General features: G+C 37.0%; 1 long non-coding RNA gene across 1 annotated transcript; it reads left to right on the forward strand.

The window, feature by feature from the left end:
- Positions 1-4,462: 4,462 nt before the first annotated feature.
- On the forward strand, positions 4,463-9,027 carry LOC140322106 (uncharacterized). Its single transcript, XR_011919139.1, has 3 exons — positions 4,463-4,511; positions 5,776-5,896; positions 8,875-9,027. It is a non-coding gene; the product is annotated as an uncharacterized lncRNA (long non-coding RNA).
- Positions 9,028-22,000: the final 12,973 nt, after the last annotated feature.

Genomic DNA, 22,000 nt, shown 5'->3' on the forward strand with positions numbered 1-22,000 from the left:
TCATTATCCCTTGTTTAATTGATTTTAATGACATGATTGATAATTATTTTTATCATTGATAATAGAGCAACTGCAGGGGAGTTTACTATCAATTCATCACAACACTCAATATATATCAAAAAGATCTTATTCCGTATCTCACATATTTCAGATACCAGAGGATTAAACTGATTCATCTCTACTGAACAACAAAACCATTGTGTAAGAATCCTAACAGCCTTCTCTTAAACCCTAAAGGATTTAGATATGTTAATTTAAAAAATTTCTCCTATTCTTCGATTGAGAACTGCTCCACCAGACCTGGTTCAGAGTATCTCTCATATGTTGGGAGGCGTGTAAAACATGCTGCTAATAAGATGTCATAAAGCACCAATATCACATGTATTGGGTAAGTTTCTTGTAGCAATAAGGACTCAAATAACATTCGATGCCTAATGGGCAACCTGAGGGTTGGGAAAGGAGGCAATATCAAGAATCAAGTAGTCTCATAGATAGAGCTCAAGTGGTAATGCTCGTTTGCATTCCATCTTAAAAACATCTCCACCCCCATGGCTGGTGTAAATGCAAGATTATTAAAGAAAGGTGTCATTGGACCAGGACAAGAAGATATTATATTGTTACATGATAGTAAAAAATCCCATAGCATAAATAGGTCATGTGTTAGAAAAGACAAAGATTGATATCTTGGTATCTGAGCAGGGTTGAGGCATGGTGGTGATCGAAGCCAGGTTTCTCTCAAGTTCTACTCACAACCTTTTGGTCAAACCATGGAACCAATCTAACATACGAACTAGGACTGCTGCTTAATGATAACAAGCTATTCGCGGGTGCCCATTCTTCCACAAAAACCTTCTTATTGCACTATGAATTTTAAATAAAAAGGCCTTTGGTAATTAAATCAGAACTGTCTGGAAAACATAAATGGGGAGACAGGGCCACTTGAGGGCGCTACGGCTTGCACGGGAGTGGTATGAGCTCTGATAAGGGCCAGTGCGCAGAGTCTAAGCAGTAACCAGGTCTTCTCCAGAGCCTCTGATGGTGAGGATGTTGCGCTGCTGGTTACTGCCAGGTTGCGGTCCTTGGGCACACCAGGGTGGGCAGGATAACAATGGTACCAAATCACAAAGCTGAAGAGTAGTTGAGAAAGACTTGTGCCAAAGCAGGCAGCAAGCAAGGGAGGTTAGGTCACAAGCCAGGGGTCAAATACCAGGGATCCAGGAGACAGACACCAGTGACACAGGGGCCACTGCGGACACAGGGAACACAGGAGACACTGGAAGCAACAGGAGGCACAGGTGACTCAGGGATATCCACAGACAGACAGGAACACTGGAACAGCACAGGAAAGTTGGCTGGGAACAAACAGACTAGATAAAGAGGTGTTAAAACAGGAACTGGATAGAGGAAGCACTAAATTAGCCAGCAGGTGTATAGGAACTAGCTCAACAGAACTAGGGGCTCGGCACCAGTGGAGAACATTTCACAAACACTGAGTGCAGTGTCTGAGCTAGCTAAATAGCCAGGGGTGATTAAGAGGCTATTTTCTGATTGGCCAGCAGATTGAGAAAAACTGATAAAGCTTGGGATCAGAGGCACACCCAGAATCAAAACTGCCCTCATGGGCAGAAGAGAGATGCCTGCACTTTAGCGAGGAAGAGGTAGGTGTCATCAAAATAATAACTATAGATCACTTTCTTTAAATCTATTTTACTTCAAATTTAAAATATTTTGGTGGGGTTGCTGATGAAGTTTTTCCTTCTTACCTTTCTCTTCCCCCTTACTTCTGGCTTTAGTCTGAAATACTTATATTTGTGTTTATCCCTATCTCCATATCTTTACTACCCTTCCATAACAGCTCAAATCTCATTTTCCTTCATTTAACTCAGTATCAACCCCTATTTGAATTATAATAAAGCACAAATAATTTACAAAGTTTAATCAGTTTAAAACATAATATCTATAAATCACAAAAAAAGATTTGACCTTGTAGACTGGAATGCTCATTTATCAACTCAGTCACAGTGAGGAGATAAAGTCAGTAAACAGGATGCATTACCCAAGAGTCAATGTACCCCTTTTCTGCAATACTCATGTCCGCTCTCTGAGGTTCTTAGTCTCATGAAGAAATTGGAAAATTAGTTTGTATAAAACACTGGAAACAAGAGCTGATGACATAAAGGAACATAAAGTGATGACAAAAAACATTTAGGAATTTAGAAGAAACTTCAAGACAGAACTTCAGGGGAGGAGAGCATTGGTAGCGTTACATTTTCTTTACATTATCTTGGTTCTGCAGCTGCTTCTGGTGGTGGCTGTAGTGATGGTGCAAAATCATCATGCAGGTGGTAGCATTGGTGGTAGTGTATTACAAAAAATCCAGATCTTAGAAAACAGCAGGTACATAAGCAGCACTCGGTGTCAAATTCTTGGCATGCTATTGTCTGTATCAAACAATGATGATGATTTTGTTCGAATTAATTACATTTCATTTCAATTTCATTACATGAAAACCATATGTAATGTAAAAAAGCCAACAGCAATAAGAGCAAAGCAGGACTAGAGGGATGGAAACTGTACTATTCATACAAATGAGCTCTATAAGTTTTGGTGGTATTCCCTCTTTTCATTGCTTGCAGTCATGCTTTGTTTCTATTGTTGGATAGTTATTTACATGACATATGTCGAATAATGTAGTGGAATAATTGACCCTTTCTTAAAGCTAATTTAGTAATTTGATATAATGTTTCTCTAACTTCTGTCCCAAGTCTTTAATAAAAAGGAATTCTGTGCTGGCTCTCATGTGAGTGCTCACCACAATGGGCTCTCATGTGAGTGCTCGCCAAAATGGGCTCTCATGTGAGTGCTCACCACAATAGACAATTGACTCATTTAAGTACTGATGAAGCAGATTTGAAATGTGTCAAGTAACATAGTTAGGTTCTGTAAGGAACTTACCCCTCCTGCGAGCCCGCGGCATCCCTGGGGATCACAGCTGCAGAGGGAGACCCTGCTGCAGCAGGCAGCATGGCTGAGGCTGCTGCCCTGCTCGCAGTGTGTCTCTCTCTGCAGGTGGAGGGATCCGTCCTAGCCGAACTACTGTTCGGCCAGGCGGCATCCCTTGCATCTCTATGGAGGTGATTACTGAAAGTCCTGTTCTCAGCACTCCTGTGGAGGTGCAAAGTAGGGCACGTTCCAGGGGTGCTGTGGGAAGAGGTTCGCGCGCTACCACGCGTGCCTCTTGTACCCCCCAAGGGCGGGACATAGTTAGTTTAAATTCCCTGCAGCCAATCGGCCGCAGGGGATTCAGTGACCCTCCTATCAAATGGCGCCAGGTGGCGCAAGGTCATTGGTCACTCTGGCCATTTAAGGAGAACCTGTCCTGAACACCATTGCCCGCTATAAGCCTCTGTGAACACAGTGTGCTTGGGTGCGTCCTTGTGTTGGTTTATGTTAATCCAGTTTGTCATTCCCATAGCAACCTGGTCTGAAACCTGACTCTTGCCTGAACTCTGCCTGCCCTGACCTCGGATTGTTTGTGACCACTCTTGTCTGCTGCCTGCCCTGACCTCGGATTGTTCCTGACCTGCCTTTGCCTTACCCTTCTGTACTACGTTATCAGACTTGACATCTGTAAATAACCCTTGTCTTGTTTTATGACGATAAATAAACTTGATAAAAGGATATTTGGAGTTGGCTGTGGTTTGTGTGCCCAGGCGCATTACGGGTTCAATATCTCATTGTGTATTTTGAACTTATCAGACATTGTTCTTCTATAATTTCAATAAAGTATTCAGTGTTTTTTAGATATAAAAGTTTTGTCATTGTATTGCATTGTACTACAATAGTATTGTTCAAGTCCCCCTAAAAATATGCACATCCTGGCTTGTTGAGCATTCACAAGGGATGTGCTACTCTTTTGGATATCCACTGATATTATTATTTTATTGTTGTATCATATGTAATTTATAACACATTTCATTTCATGTGACTGAAATATGTGGAAATAGAAGAACTGAGCAAACTGAAAAGACATACACAGCCTACATTGCATTTACTTCTAACATAAACTAACTTGAGTTTTATTTTAAGAAAGCTGTCTGCTAACAACTGCATTTGCTAAATCAGTTGAAAAGCTGTACAATTTTCTTTATGTTATCTATGTTTACATTTATATTCAATAATATGATTTTATGTGAGACTGCATAGCATTTTAAATAAACTGTATTTATTTCATTTTTGCATACAGTTAAGTGCCTTTTCTCTACTGTTGGCTTTATGATGACCTTTTATTATTTGCTGTCTTTTTGTGACAGTAGGCACGTGATGTTTTTTTTTCTGAGTCTTTGTTCTGGTGTTCTTTCTCTGTGAGAGGTATTACTTTATGCTGTAGGAACATGAGCTATTGATTTATCTAGACTTGCTGGCACAGATTTTTATTCCAGCAGATAAAGGACAAGCTTACTTTCACTTTGCTCAGAGGGAAGGCAGTCACAATTTGCCACAGCTTACGTGTAAGTAGGGCACAAATAATGTCTCTTTTAGCAAATCGTTATGTGGAAGTTAATGAATATGAACATGTTTGAAGTTAATAGAATGTTAGGTGTGTTAGTAAATAATGGACACTACCATCAGCGAGACAGTTTAATGTCATGGACTGCACATCTTTATCAGAAAAAACAGTGTTTTCTGACAAGTTTCCAGGGAAATACAAATATTTTGTTCAGAGTAAACAATGGGTCAACAGCAGACCTACTAATATCTGTGATTTTAACAGCAATTTTTCATTGCTGCTGTTTTAGCACTTTTACCTCTCAGTGCAAAATTGTTATACTTTCAGTGTTAATTAGGAAATTACAGATTTTTAATTTTTTGATTTTTAGTTCATTTTAAATGTTATTGGTTAAAATTCATTTACAGCCAAGATGTGTGTGTTAGTTTTCATAAGTAAAGAAAAAAGTTTAAATTAATGTTTGTGTGTGTTAAATAAATGTTTGTGTCCATTTAGGTAGCTTCACCTTCACACTCTGGGCCTCATTTATTAAAGCTCCCCTTTGTTACAAAGGATACATTTTCATCAGTGATTCAGCAATCCTCGAATGGTTTTTCTTAAAAGTCAGTTGCTTTTTGTTTTCAATCCTGGACCAGATCCAGTACAGGTTTGCTGGATCACCCAGCTTCGATGAAACCTTTAATAAATCAGGCCGTCTTTCTCAAGACACAAAAAGTGAGAGGAGAGCTTTCTTAGTGACAATAAACCCAAAACTGTTTACCAGCAATGGCCTGAACAATTTTTACCACCTTTTCTCCTACTGGTAACTTAGGGAATTGGGGAGCGAAAGAAAAAAAAATGATAGAATAATTTTCCCATACCCGATTTTTCAATGTGACATAAAGAGCTATACAGTATTTCCAAGGTCACATCTCCTACTGCTATTTAGGAAAAATTGTGTTCTAAAAGTAAAATCACAGCAATTATTTCCAGTTACACACAAGCAATTTTTTCTCATTGTTGCTAATAACTTCACAGATTGTTTGAACCTGTCATTACCTGGTCAAAATAACACTAAAAACAGAAGTAAGCCTTTTAAGAGATCAGAGCCCCAAGAGATCAACTAAAACTAAACCTCTGAACTATAGGAGGGACCACACCACCACTAATAGTGGTAGAGAAAATGAGGTCACAATATGCATGTTTTTCAAGATAGCAAGATGCAGGTTTCTCCTCAAAGTAAAGCTTTGACCTTTGACAACTGTCTGGCTTTTTTATCATCTTAGATGTCATCTCAGACGGGGATATAGAGCCAGTGAATGTGACACATTATCCTGGAGCCAGGTTATCCTTGTTTCCTCTGCAACATGAATGCCCACACTCTAAGGACACAGAAATAAAAGACAGGTAGTTGTGGTGCTGATGGTAATGTATTAATAAAAACATGGACTGGGAAAACAGCAAAAAGACAATCAGCACTTCGTGCCAATATTTTTAAATGCCATGGGTAAGGTTAAGACAATGTTTTTCTGGACAAAACATGGGAACTAGGTGAGAGTTATGAGGTATTGCCTGTTAGATGTAGTCATCAGAGCAGTAATTTTGTGCTACAGAAATAAAGATAGGACCATCTTTACCTTTCCCACAGACTCCTCCTCATTCATGAAGAATGTTTGAGATCCAAGTTATGTTTTGATATGCCTATAGTACACACTATTGACAATGTTTCTTTAGTAACACAGTCCCTTTTAGTGGAAGCCAGCATCTTTAAAGAACTTATACAGTGTTCTCAGCCCCATTGGAAGGTACCTAGCCATTATTTTTTTTTAAGCTGTCCCTGCACTCTATGTTTAGAGTAGTGGCTATAAGCAGGGCCAGTACATACCCTTTACAGTTCATTCGGTGAATGTCTTGTGCACTGCCAACACATCCACACAATGGGATCTGTAATCTATAGAATGGTCAGTAAAATAGGCTTCAAGGTTGGCACCTCTTCTGTTTCTTTTACTTTTTTTATATAACCCTTATTTTTTTCTTTGGAAACAAATGTCACTGTTTAGGCCAACTGTGCAATCAGCATGAATCTGAACACCAAGAATGGTATTTATAAACGTTTGCGCAAATATAAATGCATATAAAAAATCAGTAGCACTATCTCCAAATTCTACAGGTCGTGTGCTTTTAGAACATCTATGGTTTACTAACCTTTAAAGCTGCATGTAAAGAAAAAGTAAAAAGTAACAAAAAAACTTATTAAAAATTGAGAAAAAAAATTGTCATCCTACATAAAAGACACACAAAAAGACAGGGCATGATAGAGAAATAGATAGGTGTAAAAGATAGAAATTGTACTGTGCCAGAATCTAAAAATATTCCATCATGGTAGGACCATTTCAGACTTGCCATTGCCTACAGAATTAGACTGCACCAACGTTATTTTAGTTATAGCCACAATATTTCCATCAGCCAGGAGTAGTTGGGAACTAGTTTGTGTACACATTTGCATGGTTGTTGTACAGTTACATGATGCTCTTCTGGCATCATGTGACATGTGCTCTTCTGGCTGAGAACTGCACCACCACCGTGTGCAAATGCATTGACCTGTGGTGCAGTTTGCTATTTCTGGCCGCATAGCAGTATTTTACTATGTGCTTGGGAGTTACTAACTGTGCAGTTTACTATCACAAATGTTAAAGAGATCTGCGATCTCAAAGTAGAAAGACGCAGAAAAACAGACAAAATAAAAAAGCTTTATAGGAGCATTGTTGGGTCAATTGTGCATATTATTTCTCAAAATAGTATGCAGGTTTTCCAGTATTCAATATTCTCAAATATTTTCCAGTATGTATGTAGGAACTCTGATATAAAGTGAATATTAATTCAAATTCAATGACATTGTGTTTTATACAGCTCTGGGTATCTTAAACAATTACATTTTTTTCTCCTTTTTTGTATTTTCACTATTAGTTCATCCATACTTTTATCTCAGCACTGCTAATTTCATCTACATCATACCCATCCAATATGTCAGCCAGTTGTAGGCTCAGTCTGTGCATGTGACAGGATATCCCACAGGAGAACAACAGCCATCATTTCATAACAGGATGTACCTGTGTGGCAGAATTTAAAATAGATTTTAAATAACTGAAAACAAATACCACTGTAGTTTATATAGTTTCTGTAAAATTAAAAAAAAATAAAACATATATTGAATGTTCTTTTTGTTACATTGCTTAGACATGTTGAAAAAACATTTAAACATTTTAGGTGTCCTGAACTTCAGTTAAGAATTCTACAAAATTTAGTGAGAATTCTAAATTTAATTAAAAATAAAGCTAAAATATCCCAATACAAAGAGGCCCTAACATGAGGTATACATGGCTTTAATCATTGGATTGCACTAGTTTCGGCCATATTGCTTGGTAAGCTTTTTTTCCATCCATGAATATTACCATAGTTTTTTAATGAATTCCTGGATTAATGCATTAAAATATTTCAACAGAAGAGTAAATTAAGCTGTTGTAAGAAGCATTATTAATTTGCCTTTACTTAAAGTAAAGAATTACATATTTTAGAGTAAGGTTTTAGCTGCAGGCCTGTCAAAAGAGAATGCTAAACTACGTTCTTCCTAAACTAATGAAAGGAATAGGAAATGATGTTAGGATTTGAAGAATTAATATCATTGTTGCCTCTTAATGATATTGCTCTAGAGAAACATTTAACATATAACATGTTTTTATATTTTTAGGTTTTTAGGTTTTGTACAGTCAGTTTTTGAAATACTTGAAACACAAAGCAGCTTAACATTTTTGTAGGATGAATTTTTGGAAACACTGTAATCTCATATTGCTGAAATTTTATTTAATATGCCAAAAATATAGTTTTAAGTATGATCTATACAAAATACTGTATAATCAGAGGTCAGGAGCGTGTACCCTTAAGTTGCACCTAAATAGTTATAACAAAGGGCCTGATTTTATTAAAGCTCTGCAAGGTTGGAGAGGATACACTTTCATCAGTAAAGCTGGGTGATCCAGCAAACCTGGAATGGATTTCTTCAAAGCAATTTGCTATTTGCTTGCAACTGTTTAAAATCCTGGACCAGATCAATTCCAGGTTTGCTGGATCACCCAGCTTCACTGATGAAAATGTATCCTCTCCAGCCTTGGAGAGCCCTAATAAATAAGGCCCAAAGTAACAACAATGAAACTTATGATATTTTTAAATGGATAACCTTAAGGACTTTGAAAATGTGTTTTAAGGGAATGCCATTTGCAAGAATTTGAATCTTGAATGTTTTGTTGATTTTGCAAAGGTACACACTTTTTTAGATTGCTGTTAAATATGGACAAGATGTTTCTGTTAAGTTTTCATATTTTTGGCAGTTTCTGTTGTTTATCTTGTTTAGCTCAGATGGACCTGAATCTTGGAGACTTAGACACACACTCAACAGAGGCACCATATGGGGTCTGGCGTCAGAAGCATTCAGAGGTATTGTAAGGTGGAAAAGTAGCGTAAGTTATACCTGCTCTCATTTTGCAGTGGTTTAAAATGCAAGAAGCATCGGGTGTTGGGCATTTCACGGTTTTTAACTAAATTCAATTCATAAGCCTATTGAGTATTTGTATAGTAATTCCTATAGTTTCACCTTGAATTAATGCAGGTACATGGTTATATATAGGTCATAAAAAGATGTGTCAGAAGGTGACACCATTTATATTTTAATGAGAAGGCCTATCATTTGGTGATATGGCATTCATTCATGGCTGATTGCTGTGGTAGGTCCTTGACAGTACTAAATAAAACCAGGTCAGTATCTGCTTCTGAAATATAAGGATACATGGTTTATGGGAGAACCTACTGAGCTTGTGGGATATTTGGCTGGTGAATAGTATGGATGGTTGTGGAACTTCTATTTGTTGGCTAAAATTCTTCCACCATATAACAAGGTATCATGTGTTTATTTAAAAAACACTATCATACCCACCTTTTTAAAACTAAGCCTTGCCCAAGTCATGGACAATTTACCAAAACATTTCACATTTAAGTTGATGGGAGAGCTTGACTGACAAGCACCGTTCAGTGTATTCCAGGTCAAAAGTGACCTTTCAATGGTTAGGTCTGGTTATACCAGTAAAAGGTAAAACAAGGACCAATTATAGTACCTATAAATTTAGGCCATAGTTTATTTGAGGAGATCGATATCAATTTAAAAAAAATGGTTAAAAACATCATTATGCATAGTACCATCAATAAAGTAAAAAAACAAAGTTTCACATGAGAATCTTTAACAAGATTCCATGTGTATTTCCCTCTCTTAAAGATTGGATGAAAATGCAGAAGGATAGCTCTCATCCTTTAACTACCCATTTCTTCAAGGGCAGTAACTATAAACAAGAATACAATATTACTTCTTTTTATTAACTTGTACTGCCATCTCTCTACCTCTATGCATATCAGATGAGTTTTTGTCTTAATCCTTAAGATCTTTCTTTATTCTTGGTTGGTTGGTTATAAAATCACATTTAAGTATGATGTGAATTTATTTGCAGATAACAACATTATGATTTTTTTGTGTTTTTTTTTTAAAGCATGTACCTTATATATCCAAATCATTAAATTGCATTAAAAAAAGAGACTAGCTCTAAGACACACACATATTACATCGTATTTATTTTATGATCTGTGGCATCTCGTCTGCAGAATAAACAGAATAAAGGAGAAGGGAGATGAAAGAGATACATTGAAGTCTGGGGCTGTTTGTTAGTCTCTCCCCGTTGCAGAGGCTGGACCAGCACAGAACATCAGGCGGTCTTTGATGCCAAGAAATACAATTGTATGAGTCATTTCATAAAGTACTCAGGTCGATATCATGAACCTCACAAAAAGATGCTGAAAAACATCCAAGTAAAAAAAAGATTGTATAAAGAATTTTATGAATATACACCTTACTTTAAAGCTTGCCTAAGACAACTTTATCAATCATGTAAAGCCTATTTATTGGGTATATATTATGAAATGGAAGTTAGTGGATAGTGATGAATGGCATGAAAGTAGGTTGTCAAAAAACTAGCAGCAATACCAATATATTTTGTAAGTAAATCAAATTGCTTAATTCTTTTATATTTTCCAAGTAAATGCATTTATGAAAAAACCATGACCACTGCTCTCATGACCAAACTCTTACTTCTTCCAGCTTCTTCCTGCATGCTAGTCCTTCTTCTGTGCAGCAGAACAAAGCAGACAGCATGATCAGGCATGCAGCAGAGATGTCAATATTCTATAAGAGGTTTAATTTTATCAAGAACACTAGAATAAAAAAAATGATAAACTGTTAATTAGCCACATTGTGTACTCCAGCTGTCCTTCTAGATCATGAAAAAACACTGTATTGTAATGTATGAGCTTGTAGCCCATAGGACAATTATATTCCCTTTATGTCTGTTTAACTGACAATACAGAATAAGAAAACAAAGTACATACACGTTGCAGTGTTAGGTTTTATTTTTATACTGTAACAATATGATGTTACTCATTGTACCCAATCTTTATCAAGCCATACATCTATATATCAAGTGGATATTACAATACAAACCTGACTTCGTGAACCTGTTTACCAACTGCTTGCCTGACCTACCTGAAGGTTATATTTTCCTAAATAAATGGCATTGTTTTGGAAGGAAAGGGCCAGGCAAGAGATGTCTACACAGGGTATGAACATGTACTGTATGTTTATAATATTATCCCTCTGCTAAACCATCATGCACCAATCAGTGACTGACCATAACACTCACAAAATGCACATCCAACCACTTTAACCTAGGGCATTTCTTATATCTAAATCTTTTCAGCACATGGACACAATGCAAACCTGGAATGGATTTCTTAAAAGTCATTTGTTAGCAAATGTTTTCAATCCTGGATCTTCTCCAGCCCTGGAGAGCTTTATTACATTAGGCCCTGTGTATTTCTGTACAGCTCACACTGTTATTTCCTGCAAAAGGCCTAAATCTTAAGTGATGACCAGAATGAAGGATCTTCTTCTCAGGTATCTTCTTGTTGATGTAAACCTCCATTTCCCCTTAATTCTATCCACATGGGTGATAATACTTAGGAGAGATATACATACAATAAGCTGCTAGACATTTTCCTTTTGAGTCACATCCATTCCGAAACATTATGTTTATACCCGCGTTTCGCCAAACTTGTAGGACATTTTACTCCAAAAAATGTTTTCTTTATTTTGAAATTATGCGGTTTTATTGTTTAGAAAGTGCTACCTAAAAAGGCTTAAGGAACTAATAAGTTTTGTATGTAGATTTTTTCAAAAAACATGGGGGGGAAAGAAAGGCTTAAGGGGTGGGGGATAAAAACAGAAAGGTCATACATTGATACAGATATCTTCCAAAAAATCGTTAACAAATATACATTCATGCCGACATACTGTATATCAAAAATATCAGACATGGTTCAGACAGAGTTTGAAACATTATTACATAAAACCAAATCACAGGTCCAGTTGATAGCATTGCACATATACGGTATATGGAAATTCCTCTATAACGATCCATTTACTCAGGCCTTTTACAATCAGACACTTATCTAAACATAATCATTCCTTCAGTTAGTCAAGCTACCAATGCGGTCTAATTATGAGCACCTATTTAAATGTAGTTATAGTCTAATAAATGAGTAGTAGTTTTTCAGGAGTATTTTGGCACTTGACATTCAAGGGTATTATCTTGAACATTCCCATGTCTAAACCAGTATGACCTAGGGTGGGCTAGGAAAGATAGGAAGGTGTTAAACAAAAAGGGGTTGGGGGATGAGTGAATAAAATCGCACAGTCCTTGAGAAATAAGAAATTTCTCTTATAAAAAGGGGTTATCCAAACTCAAGTACTGTAGATTCCAATTGAGTGTTCTATATAAAACTCAATGGGTGGGGTGGAAATATAGATTGTGGTACAGGTGTGCGCAGATCTCCTTGGCAGTATTCCTTGGTTAGGGAAGCTTTTTAGTTAAACGTGTATTACCAGTTAGGGAAGAAAAACAAAAACAACGGAAAAAGTGCAAATACCAATTATCAATTGAACAATCAAGAAAGAGGATATAAAAAAAAACATCTTTAAAATCAATAGGGCACATTGAGGTGGAATGATGTGGGCAGTAGCGGCCTGTTAACCAGAAAATTGTTCTAGCAAATCCTTATCCAATATACCATCTGATGAGCCACAACATCTGTTCTATGAAGATATGCTAAGTTGTTACAGCACAATCTGCTATGTCATAACAAGATTAGTTGTCCCCAATATTAACATAAAATTATCCAGGTGTGTCAATGTCATAACTGAGGGATGTATCTTACAAGTCTGCAAAATATGCACAAACATCTGAACATCCTAAAAATTACAAATAAGACTGTTTGGGCCAGCTAAATTAAATCCGCTGTAGCGGGTCAAGTAAAGTGTTGTGGTTAACAAACAAACAAATAGGACTGTGTGAGTAAGGCAGTGCAGCCCAGGGGGGACGTATCAAAGCTTGGCATAGCTGTAACTCTAGAACTGCGATTAAGGGGGATTAACAATTCAAAAAGTCCACAAAGATAAAACACAATTCAGTCAGTGGTTCACATAGTTACCGGTTCCCAAAAATGACGCAAGATCACCCAAATGCTGGAAGGTCGCTGATTTGTTCCCTCTGTGTGCAATTATTAAAGGGAAAGCCCCATCGGACGTTAACGTTGTTGTCTCTGAAAAGATTCAGTAATGGTCGCAGTGCTCTGCAAAGGGCCAAGGTTTGCCGGCAGAGACCTGTTAAGAATTTGATAGGTTTGCCGTTAAACATGAATTCTTCATGGGATCTTGCCTCTGCCATAATGGCTTCTGTAAGTCGAAAAGAGTGAATACAACATATGACATCTCTGGGTTGATTGGGATCTTGGTTCTTTGGGCTTGCGTAGTAAATCATTAAAAATGGAAGTAGCCGCAGCATGCAAGTCCTTAGATTCCACAGATTCTGGCAAGCTCCTAATCCTAATGTTATTCCGCCTTCTACAATTCTCCAGATCATCTTGATGATACATTAATTGTTGTATCTGTACTGAGTGTTCATTGAGGGTCTTCGTATGTTGTTGTATGTGACTACAGAGGTCATCTGTAACATGCTCAACCTCTGCAATGCAGGAGCCCAAATCTTTCCCAAGAGATTGTATTTCCAACCTGAAGGAATCTTGTATGCATTGGATGTAATCTTCAATGTCAGATTTTGTAGGTATGGATTTGAGATCTTCAGACACTCTCGAATCAGTGGAAGATCAAAGGGGGCTGTTCTGGGACTACTGCCTAAAACCTCAGTAAAGAGGGGATCCTGTGTTGGTGTTGTCCTGAGTAGGATTAGCCAGTTCTTGATCATCTGGGGTATGTGTGCAGATGAATGTCAGGTGACAAGACCAGCCCCTGTCGCTCCCAGTAATCTTGATTTGGCCAAAATGTTGCCGATCTCCCTTTTTTGTAAGGGATGGCCTGCTGGTTTACCTTTCACAATCAGAGTAATTGTGTAGTGAAAAAAGAGAAAATAAGTTCCAGAGATGAGCCAAGAGTCCAGAGAAGTGCAGGCCACAAAGACTGCAAGTCACCCAGAGTCTTTAAAATGAAATAGTCCCCTCAGACAATGTAAGGTACCTTGAGAGTATGGCTTACACTATAATAGCTGTGCCTAATAAGAGATTAAAACCTTTTATACATAATCAGATGCTGCATTCTTAGTACTGGGATGGATTCCCATCTTGAATATTCTGGCCTGGTGGGGGAGTCTCATCCAAACAAATTTACTGCATCATACTGCTCTGCAATCAGGCCTGGTTTATATGTATATGATTAGGAGTAGCAAAAGTATCAAAAAGTACTCAATTTGCCCAGGAAATATTCCCCTTAGTGGGATCCAAGTGGCGTGCAGATGAAGAAAACGGGTCGATTCAACTCTAGGAGAACTGTATAGGGGAGGATGGCAACGGATACTCCACTAAAAAAGAGCTTCAGGGAACCGTTACCCCACTGATGTTCTATAGGTGTACGAGGAGAAAAAACTCCTGTATATGTTCTTGGATGCTCAGATTAAACTTTCCCACCTACTTTGGCTTATTGCCAAAGCTATGATACAAGGCATGCTGCAGAGGATGGAACTTGGCAGAGGTGTATAGCACTCATTTGCAAGTCAAGGGGAGATTTGGAATTTGAGGGGGGGGTGATGATGAGTTCTGTTTTATCCAGGTTGAGTTTCAGGAATCGGTCAGACATCCATGAAGAGATGGCTGACAGGCAGCATGAGACCTTATCCAGGACTGAGGGAGACAGGTCAGGGGTGGACAGATAAATTTGAGTGTCATCAGGATGTAGAAGTATTCAGAGGCTGAGTGGAAATAATCAACCAGAGGGATCCAGGCTGGGGAAGAGCCAGTGTGTTCCAGGCTAAGAGAGAGAGCCAGAGGGATCCAGGCTGAGAGAGAGCCAGAGGGATCCAGGGAGGAGCAGGAAAGGGCCTAAAAATCAGCTTGTGGGGAATCAAGATGGGAAGAAAGTTGCTGTTTTGTTTTTATGGACTGTTGAAACCACAGGCTGGGGTTGGGACCCTCATGAGAGACTGGATTTGAACGATCGAATGCACTTTGGACATTCACACCTAGGCTGAAGTAAGCCACTGTTTTATATTGTTTTCCTGATTTTCTGAAACAAAGCAGTTTTGTTTTGATTTTTCCAAATAGAAGCTTGTGTTTTGATTAAAAGCGTGCTGGCTGCAATCTGAGTTGATCCCCAAACTTCACACTTAATATTCATTTGCCAGTTTCTTATTATATGCAGAGTTCTGACCAATATTGCACTCACTTTCTTATGTAATGAAACTCTTAAATATAATGTTTTTCAATGCAATATAAAACACAGATATACATTACATAACATAAACACATTACATAACACAACACATAAGTGTGTTCTGTACTTAACAATGAATATGTCACCCATAAGATTATTATTAAAAATCTTTCAAATGTGCTTCAAAAAATATACATCCTTTGTCTTTATATTCCATAGAAAGAAAAGTTATCAGAAGTTATTATGTAGTTTTTACGATAAACAATGTATAGATTACTTTGTTATCGTAAACAAATATAAAGTTATCACAAAATAGGTCCATAGTGGAAACGTAAATATCCAAAAGATTATACAAGAGCTGATTTAGGTAATATTTTGTTACACTATTTTCTCCTTGCTTTCTTACATGCTTCTTCAACAAATCCATTCTGTATTTACTCTAAATAAAAACATTTTAATTTTTGTGCTGCTTTCAAATTTGTCCAAGTGAATTGTCTTTCTTTCATTGTGCTGATATTCCAATAAATCATTTATTATTTGCAAACAAAGGAAATGACATAAAAAAAGAGGATAACTGCACACCAGTGATATCTAAAACCCTGGGGCACGTTGCTCACTCTCCAGTATCCATGTGACCAGTGAGAAATGCATTTCAACACTCATAGTTTACTTGCCAACATCCATGTCACCAATAGGATCTGCACTCAAGATTGCACACTTTTTCTGTCAGGATCCTTGTTACAAACGAGGTCTGGACTCAACATACAGAGCCCACTCGTCCACATTCAAATTACCACACTAGTTAATCACTGAGATCTGCAATTCATAAAATACAAACAGGAATAACTCCTCAAAAAATGTGAAACTAAATTAGCATCTCCTGCAAGATATTTATTTATTCTATTGGAGTTGGTAGGGTAACCCAATGGATAGAAATTAAATACCCAAGATAATATGAAGAAAATTGTTTATGGACTATTCCCTGGGAACTTCCAGTTGCCATGTGGATTTGAATTTCATGTATTTCTGCAGATGCTGTATTTGTCAATAAGCCTAGATTTATTAGACCTTTACTATACAACCCACCTCCTCATTCTAAGAAATCATCTTAATAGAATTCAAGGCTACAAATGCTTCCAGTGGTAGGTACATTTCATATTTTGTTTAAACACTTTTCTAAAAGATAGTCATTGCAATTATGATTTTTTTACTAGGGAATGAAAATTGTCAGTGTATACTCACCTACTAGAAATAGCAGAAAATGATGATTATGTTTAAAATTAGAATGAATGACACTTCTGTCCTCAGATGTATTATCTTCGTGATTATGTGATTCAAAAACTGAAGCAATTGTATACCTGTCTAAATATAACTTTTTACAGAAGTGTTATTTTTTTGCACAAAATATCTTTGTTTTTTTATTTTCAAGACTTCAAATTACATTTTTTGGGGAATTCTATTTAGTCAGCAGAATATTATTTCCTAGTTATTACGAATATATAGTGGCTAAATCTATCTGTAGAGCTTTTCTGCTGCTGAAAAAAGTTTGATAAACTGATGTAATTTGATCTCCAGCTGTTTAGGTACTCTATCTCTCTTTCTGCTAGCTCATATAGAGCTGTTTAGAGAATTAGCTGGTAGCATTAAATAAGTTAGCAGCCAATGCTGGGGTTTTGCTACTTATATTACTGGCGTTTTTGAGAGCCTACATATTTAGCTATTTGCAGTTGTAGGGCATAGCCCTCTGACTTGATGCGTTTGATTACCAGAATTCTACATATTTGTATTCCAGCTTGCCAGTTTTGGAAGCCTGGGTAGAAACACTAGGGAAGGCCTAACGTGAATAAGGTCTATTACTTGCTTCATAATAAAGCTGAACTTTAGCTATCTTGAAAACAATAAATGTAACATGCTAGAATTAGTGTTGTTTTAAAATATTGTTATTTTCATTTTAAATGCTTATCTGCTATGGTGTCTGGCTAACAACTAGTAAAGCAGGCACTGGTCTAGTGGAGGTATTGAAGTGGAACTGTACTGGCTAAGCTTTGCCCCAAACAAAGGAAACTGAAGACAAAGGATCAGTCACTATTAAAAAACTTCCACTTTTAAGTCCCCATGGTCAGGAAGGTCAATTATTGCAGAAAGGGCCAGATGATGCTTTGGATGCCAAGAAAACCAAGCAATTCCAGCTTCCCTTGCATCGACCAGGAATTAATGAACTCTACCACACCTGAGTGGAAGTTGCGTCATCCCAACACGGCCAATCAAGATGGCAGATGGCAAAAAAATCCTCTCCTGGAGGAAGAAGAGAAGGAAGATGGCAGGGCCCCACAATGGATTGTGGATAGCTGAGTCATGTGGGCTTAGTTCCACTTTAAGTAGCAGGGGATGTTACACAGTACAAATCTACAGAATGGACTAAGCAGGAAGATGCTTACCCAGAGCTCCTCAAGTACAATTTAATCTCCAGCAAACAGATCAGGAAGCCACACAATTGTGACCTCACTAAATCCCACTTCAAATATTATGCTGTTATTACTCACAGTCCTTTAAAAGATCTCACAGTATGGATACACAGCTTTAAAGCTCAAGGCACAGAAGCACCTGAGCATAGGAAGAGCTATTTTTCAGGGTGAATTCAGCACAAAGGTGCATTCTTAATTGTACTGCTTAGACACATTTCTAGATGAGTCTTATAAAACTGCAAAATGTATAAAACAGAAATGTGTCAGGGTGTGTCCGTGTATGAACTTTTTTGATATATCTTGTCTTCTGTACACAGTGACAAAGACATTCTCCTGATACCCTGCATGGGCTGTCAAATAAAATACATTTCTTGTTTGTTTGCCTTTTTCTTTATATCCACCTACCTAGGTATTTCAAATAAGGGTTTTCCTCAAGTCTAATCCATTTTTAAATGGGTAAGATGTTCTTTCCTACAGTTTTAATAGTGCTACCTTTTTTCAAAAAGTGCTGACCAATTGATTTTGATACTTTCTGAATAACTAACCTTGGAAGAATATGAAGATCAAGAAAGTGAAAGTAATGCTGTATTCATATGGTTCTTTTTTGCAAAAACATTCAATGCACAATATTGTGTGCATTAACAAGGTATCCCATTCATTTTCAGTGGGCTGCCAACATCCACCAGTAACCAAAACCCTGTTTGACCCTGTTTTGGGAAGACACTGTATCATAGAGCATTAAGGCAGGCTGCAACACATCTGTAATGCCATAGTGCTTTAGGGTGCCATTCAAAATGAATAGCAGTAGCATAGTGTAATCTGAGTCTGAACTGGGTTAGTGACTAAAAGTATTAAGTCTAATAATTAGCATGACAGGCACCTAACATTTTTAGAATGAGAAGTTAGCAATGGGCTTCTCTATGTTTCTATATTTCTTATTAAGAAACTGTGTTGCTAGGCCATTTTTTTTAACATTATTTCTTCCCATAGGGTTTTATATACATTTAGTCTATTTTATATATGTTATTTTTGTGTAAAAGCCTCCTTTGTTTAGACATTCATAAGCTTTGAAACTGATGCTTAGCACTGCCATCTTGGATGCAACATTAGTAGACCAAGCAGACACATAGCTGTCACTTTAGAAAACCTCTACATCACCCATTCTCAACAAGCATTGCATTAAGCATTAAGGTTCCTCCAAAAGTTATGCTTAATCCTTGAGCTATGGCCTCCCATAAGATAATACCAGTGTAGTTTTGAGGCCAACACCACTTTGCAGAGCCAGCTGGATGAGAGAGACTTTATAGCATTATGACCACTTTTGTATGGAAGATATACTTCCCACTGGCAAACAACGCAAAAAATATTTTTCCAATTGATTGATTATAAAAATTGAGTGTTTTCTCAGACAATTTAAAACTATTTTATGGGTTCCTCAGAGGTAAAAAGGTTGAGAACAGCTGCTCTATAGTATCATTTGCTGTACTCCTGAATGCTACATAAAAAAGTTGTGTATAGTGGTGTATGGTGTTATTAGGCACTCTCAGAAAAGTAAAGTGGCATTTCATTCAAGAAGGGGAGACTGTGCCAGAGAACTGACTATTCTGGAGTTGCCAGACTTCCTTGCAAGTTTGGAAGCAAATTGCTAATCAATAACAGGTTTATGGAAAGAAAAAAAGATTGCAAAATTTGATATCTCTCTTCTTTAACCTGAAAATTTTAAGCTGGTGACATGGTCTCTTTACATATTTTGTGGCTACACCTAAGGCTTTCAATTTAGAAACTTTTTCGCTGACATATGTGAAGAAATGTAATGTAATATACATTATCTATCTAGGATTGAAATTCAGTGAATTTTAGTTATTGTGCTAGTGTTCTCTGAGTAACTAATCACCTCTGTGGAACACAGAGTGCTTAGCAGCATTACAATTTAGAAAAAAAGAAAAAGGATCTTCAAGAAAACATTTTTTTAACTTTGGATATCATTTGGATCTTAAGAATCCTTGGCTTTCATGTAGGAAATAACTACTAGGTAGCGTTTTATTTGACTTCCTTTTAAGCTGCTTTAAAACCTGCTTCAAGCTTCCGTTTCATTTCCATTGACATGTATGGGGAAAAAAAACTGTTCTAATGTAATCAAAACCCTGTTAACACAGATCCAGTAAGCTAAATTGTTGAACCTGAAAGATGGGCTGCTTACCTAAGAACTATACTGTATGTTATACCAGGATGGCTGTGGGGTATAGAATTAACAAGAGGAGCTTTATAAAATCTGACATTCTGCAGCAGTCTCTATGTGACAATGACTGTGGATGCTCCACCAGAGAATGTTAATATATATATATATATATATATATATATATATATAAACATAGAAACTATAAAAAAAACCCAACACTGTTTTGGTACATTATTAAGCAATAAAAATTTTTATTGAATTTTGAAAAAGAACTGTATTGGTGCACCAGCAAAGACTAGAATTTATTCTATTAGTAAAATACAAAGTATTTTAATCTGCTGGATTTGCAAATTTTCCAACATTTCTGACTAATTCAGTCCCGATAAGCTATTGTGCATGGAAACATTTTGCTAATTAGGTGCTGTTTCCTCCTATCCTTAAAGAGAAGTATAGAATGTGTCATTACTGCTCCCAACCTGAAACTGCTACTTGGCTGGTTGAATCTAACTTTACTACTTTTAACTGAAACAAGTAACCTCTTACTGCATAATGATGTAAACTTGTCACAAAGCCAGGTAGCTAGTATTTTCTGCAGAAATCAACCAAGTTAGGGACAAACCCCAAACCACAATTGTGGGATAGGTATAGGAGCTAAGAGCCATCTCATTGCTTTGTCCTAAATGGGCCAAGCAATTTAGATCTGGTGGGAATCTGTTTTTTCCAAATACCCTTTTACAATGTCACTATAAGATTAGCATTTCAGAATCAACAACTAAAATTAAACTCCCAAACTATTGGTAAGAAGACATATTCCCCTTTTCCCCATAGTATTGTTTTTTGGTTTCCTGTGAACGACCTGCAGTGCATGCAGTGTGCACTGTCTGCTCATTCTCAGGATGCTGTAGGATGCTAGTAACATGCACAGGCTGGGGATGATGCCACTTATGTGCAAGAATTATATCATCTGTGGCTGACTAATGGCCAAAGAGGATGAGTGGGATGCCTGAAGTAACAGTGGCCAGGACAGAAGTGGTGAAGCAAAAAGTTAGAAACAGAGCTGGCAATTCACATGCACATATGTGCACATTATTTAAAGAAAATTGGTCTAACAAACACACAGCAGTTTCGTTCTGCATTATTATAGTTCTTGGATTAGAGTATATCAAGACATAGCAAGAAATTGCCGGAGTTGCATCATTAATTAGGGTATAGTATTTTATCATTAGTTTGGTAATAGAATAATAAAGAGAATTGAATTGCTATGAATTTAGTTTGTTTTGGTGAGGATTTTAGACCAGTGCATTGCAAAATTATTCATTGAAAACTATTGTTATCTGATAAATGTGTGGGCGTAATATATGTAATGATTGTATAAGATTTGGTATTTTGTATATATACTGTTGTTCAAAAGTTTAGGGTCAGTTAGAAATAACCTTGTTTTCCATGAAAAGAAAAGCAGTCTGAATAGAAGATAGTATCAAATAGTAACACAGGTCAACATGTCATTTTCATCAGATATAATTTTATGTGGGCCTTGTAGTATTTTTGATGTGGATTTCAAATCAGTGTTCGGTTTTTCTCTAGCACCTCTAGTTTTTGTGATGCAACTAATTATATATTGTGTGAAATTCATTATAAATAGCCTTATTATATATTACAACATTTAACAACAGTTTTCTTATTTTAAGGTTAGAGGCTGCACTAACTGCGATTGATTTCATTTTTCATTATGCCTAGAAATTTCCTTTATGATCCAGACAGTCTCTGTTACGGGTGTGGTTCATTTATGACGAAAGCACGTCGCCAAATTACCACAGAAAGATACACAAATTATATTTCGGCTGTCCACTTAGTGACCAGGATAAATCTTGGGCTCCACATGGTATCTGTACCAGTTGTTCCAAAGGACTGCGTGACTGGCTAAATCCATTTGCAATCCCGATGGTGTGGAGAGAACCAAGAGACCTTCTAATCGACTGCTATTTTTGCCCCATCAA

The sequence above is a fragment of the Pyxicephalus adspersus genome, chromosome 1 (assembly GCF_032062135.1).
Source record: "Pyxicephalus adspersus chromosome 1, UCB_Pads_2.0, whole genome shotgun sequence".
Taxonomy (NCBI): Eukaryota; Metazoa; Chordata; class Amphibia; order Anura; family Pyxicephalidae; genus Pyxicephalus; species Pyxicephalus adspersus.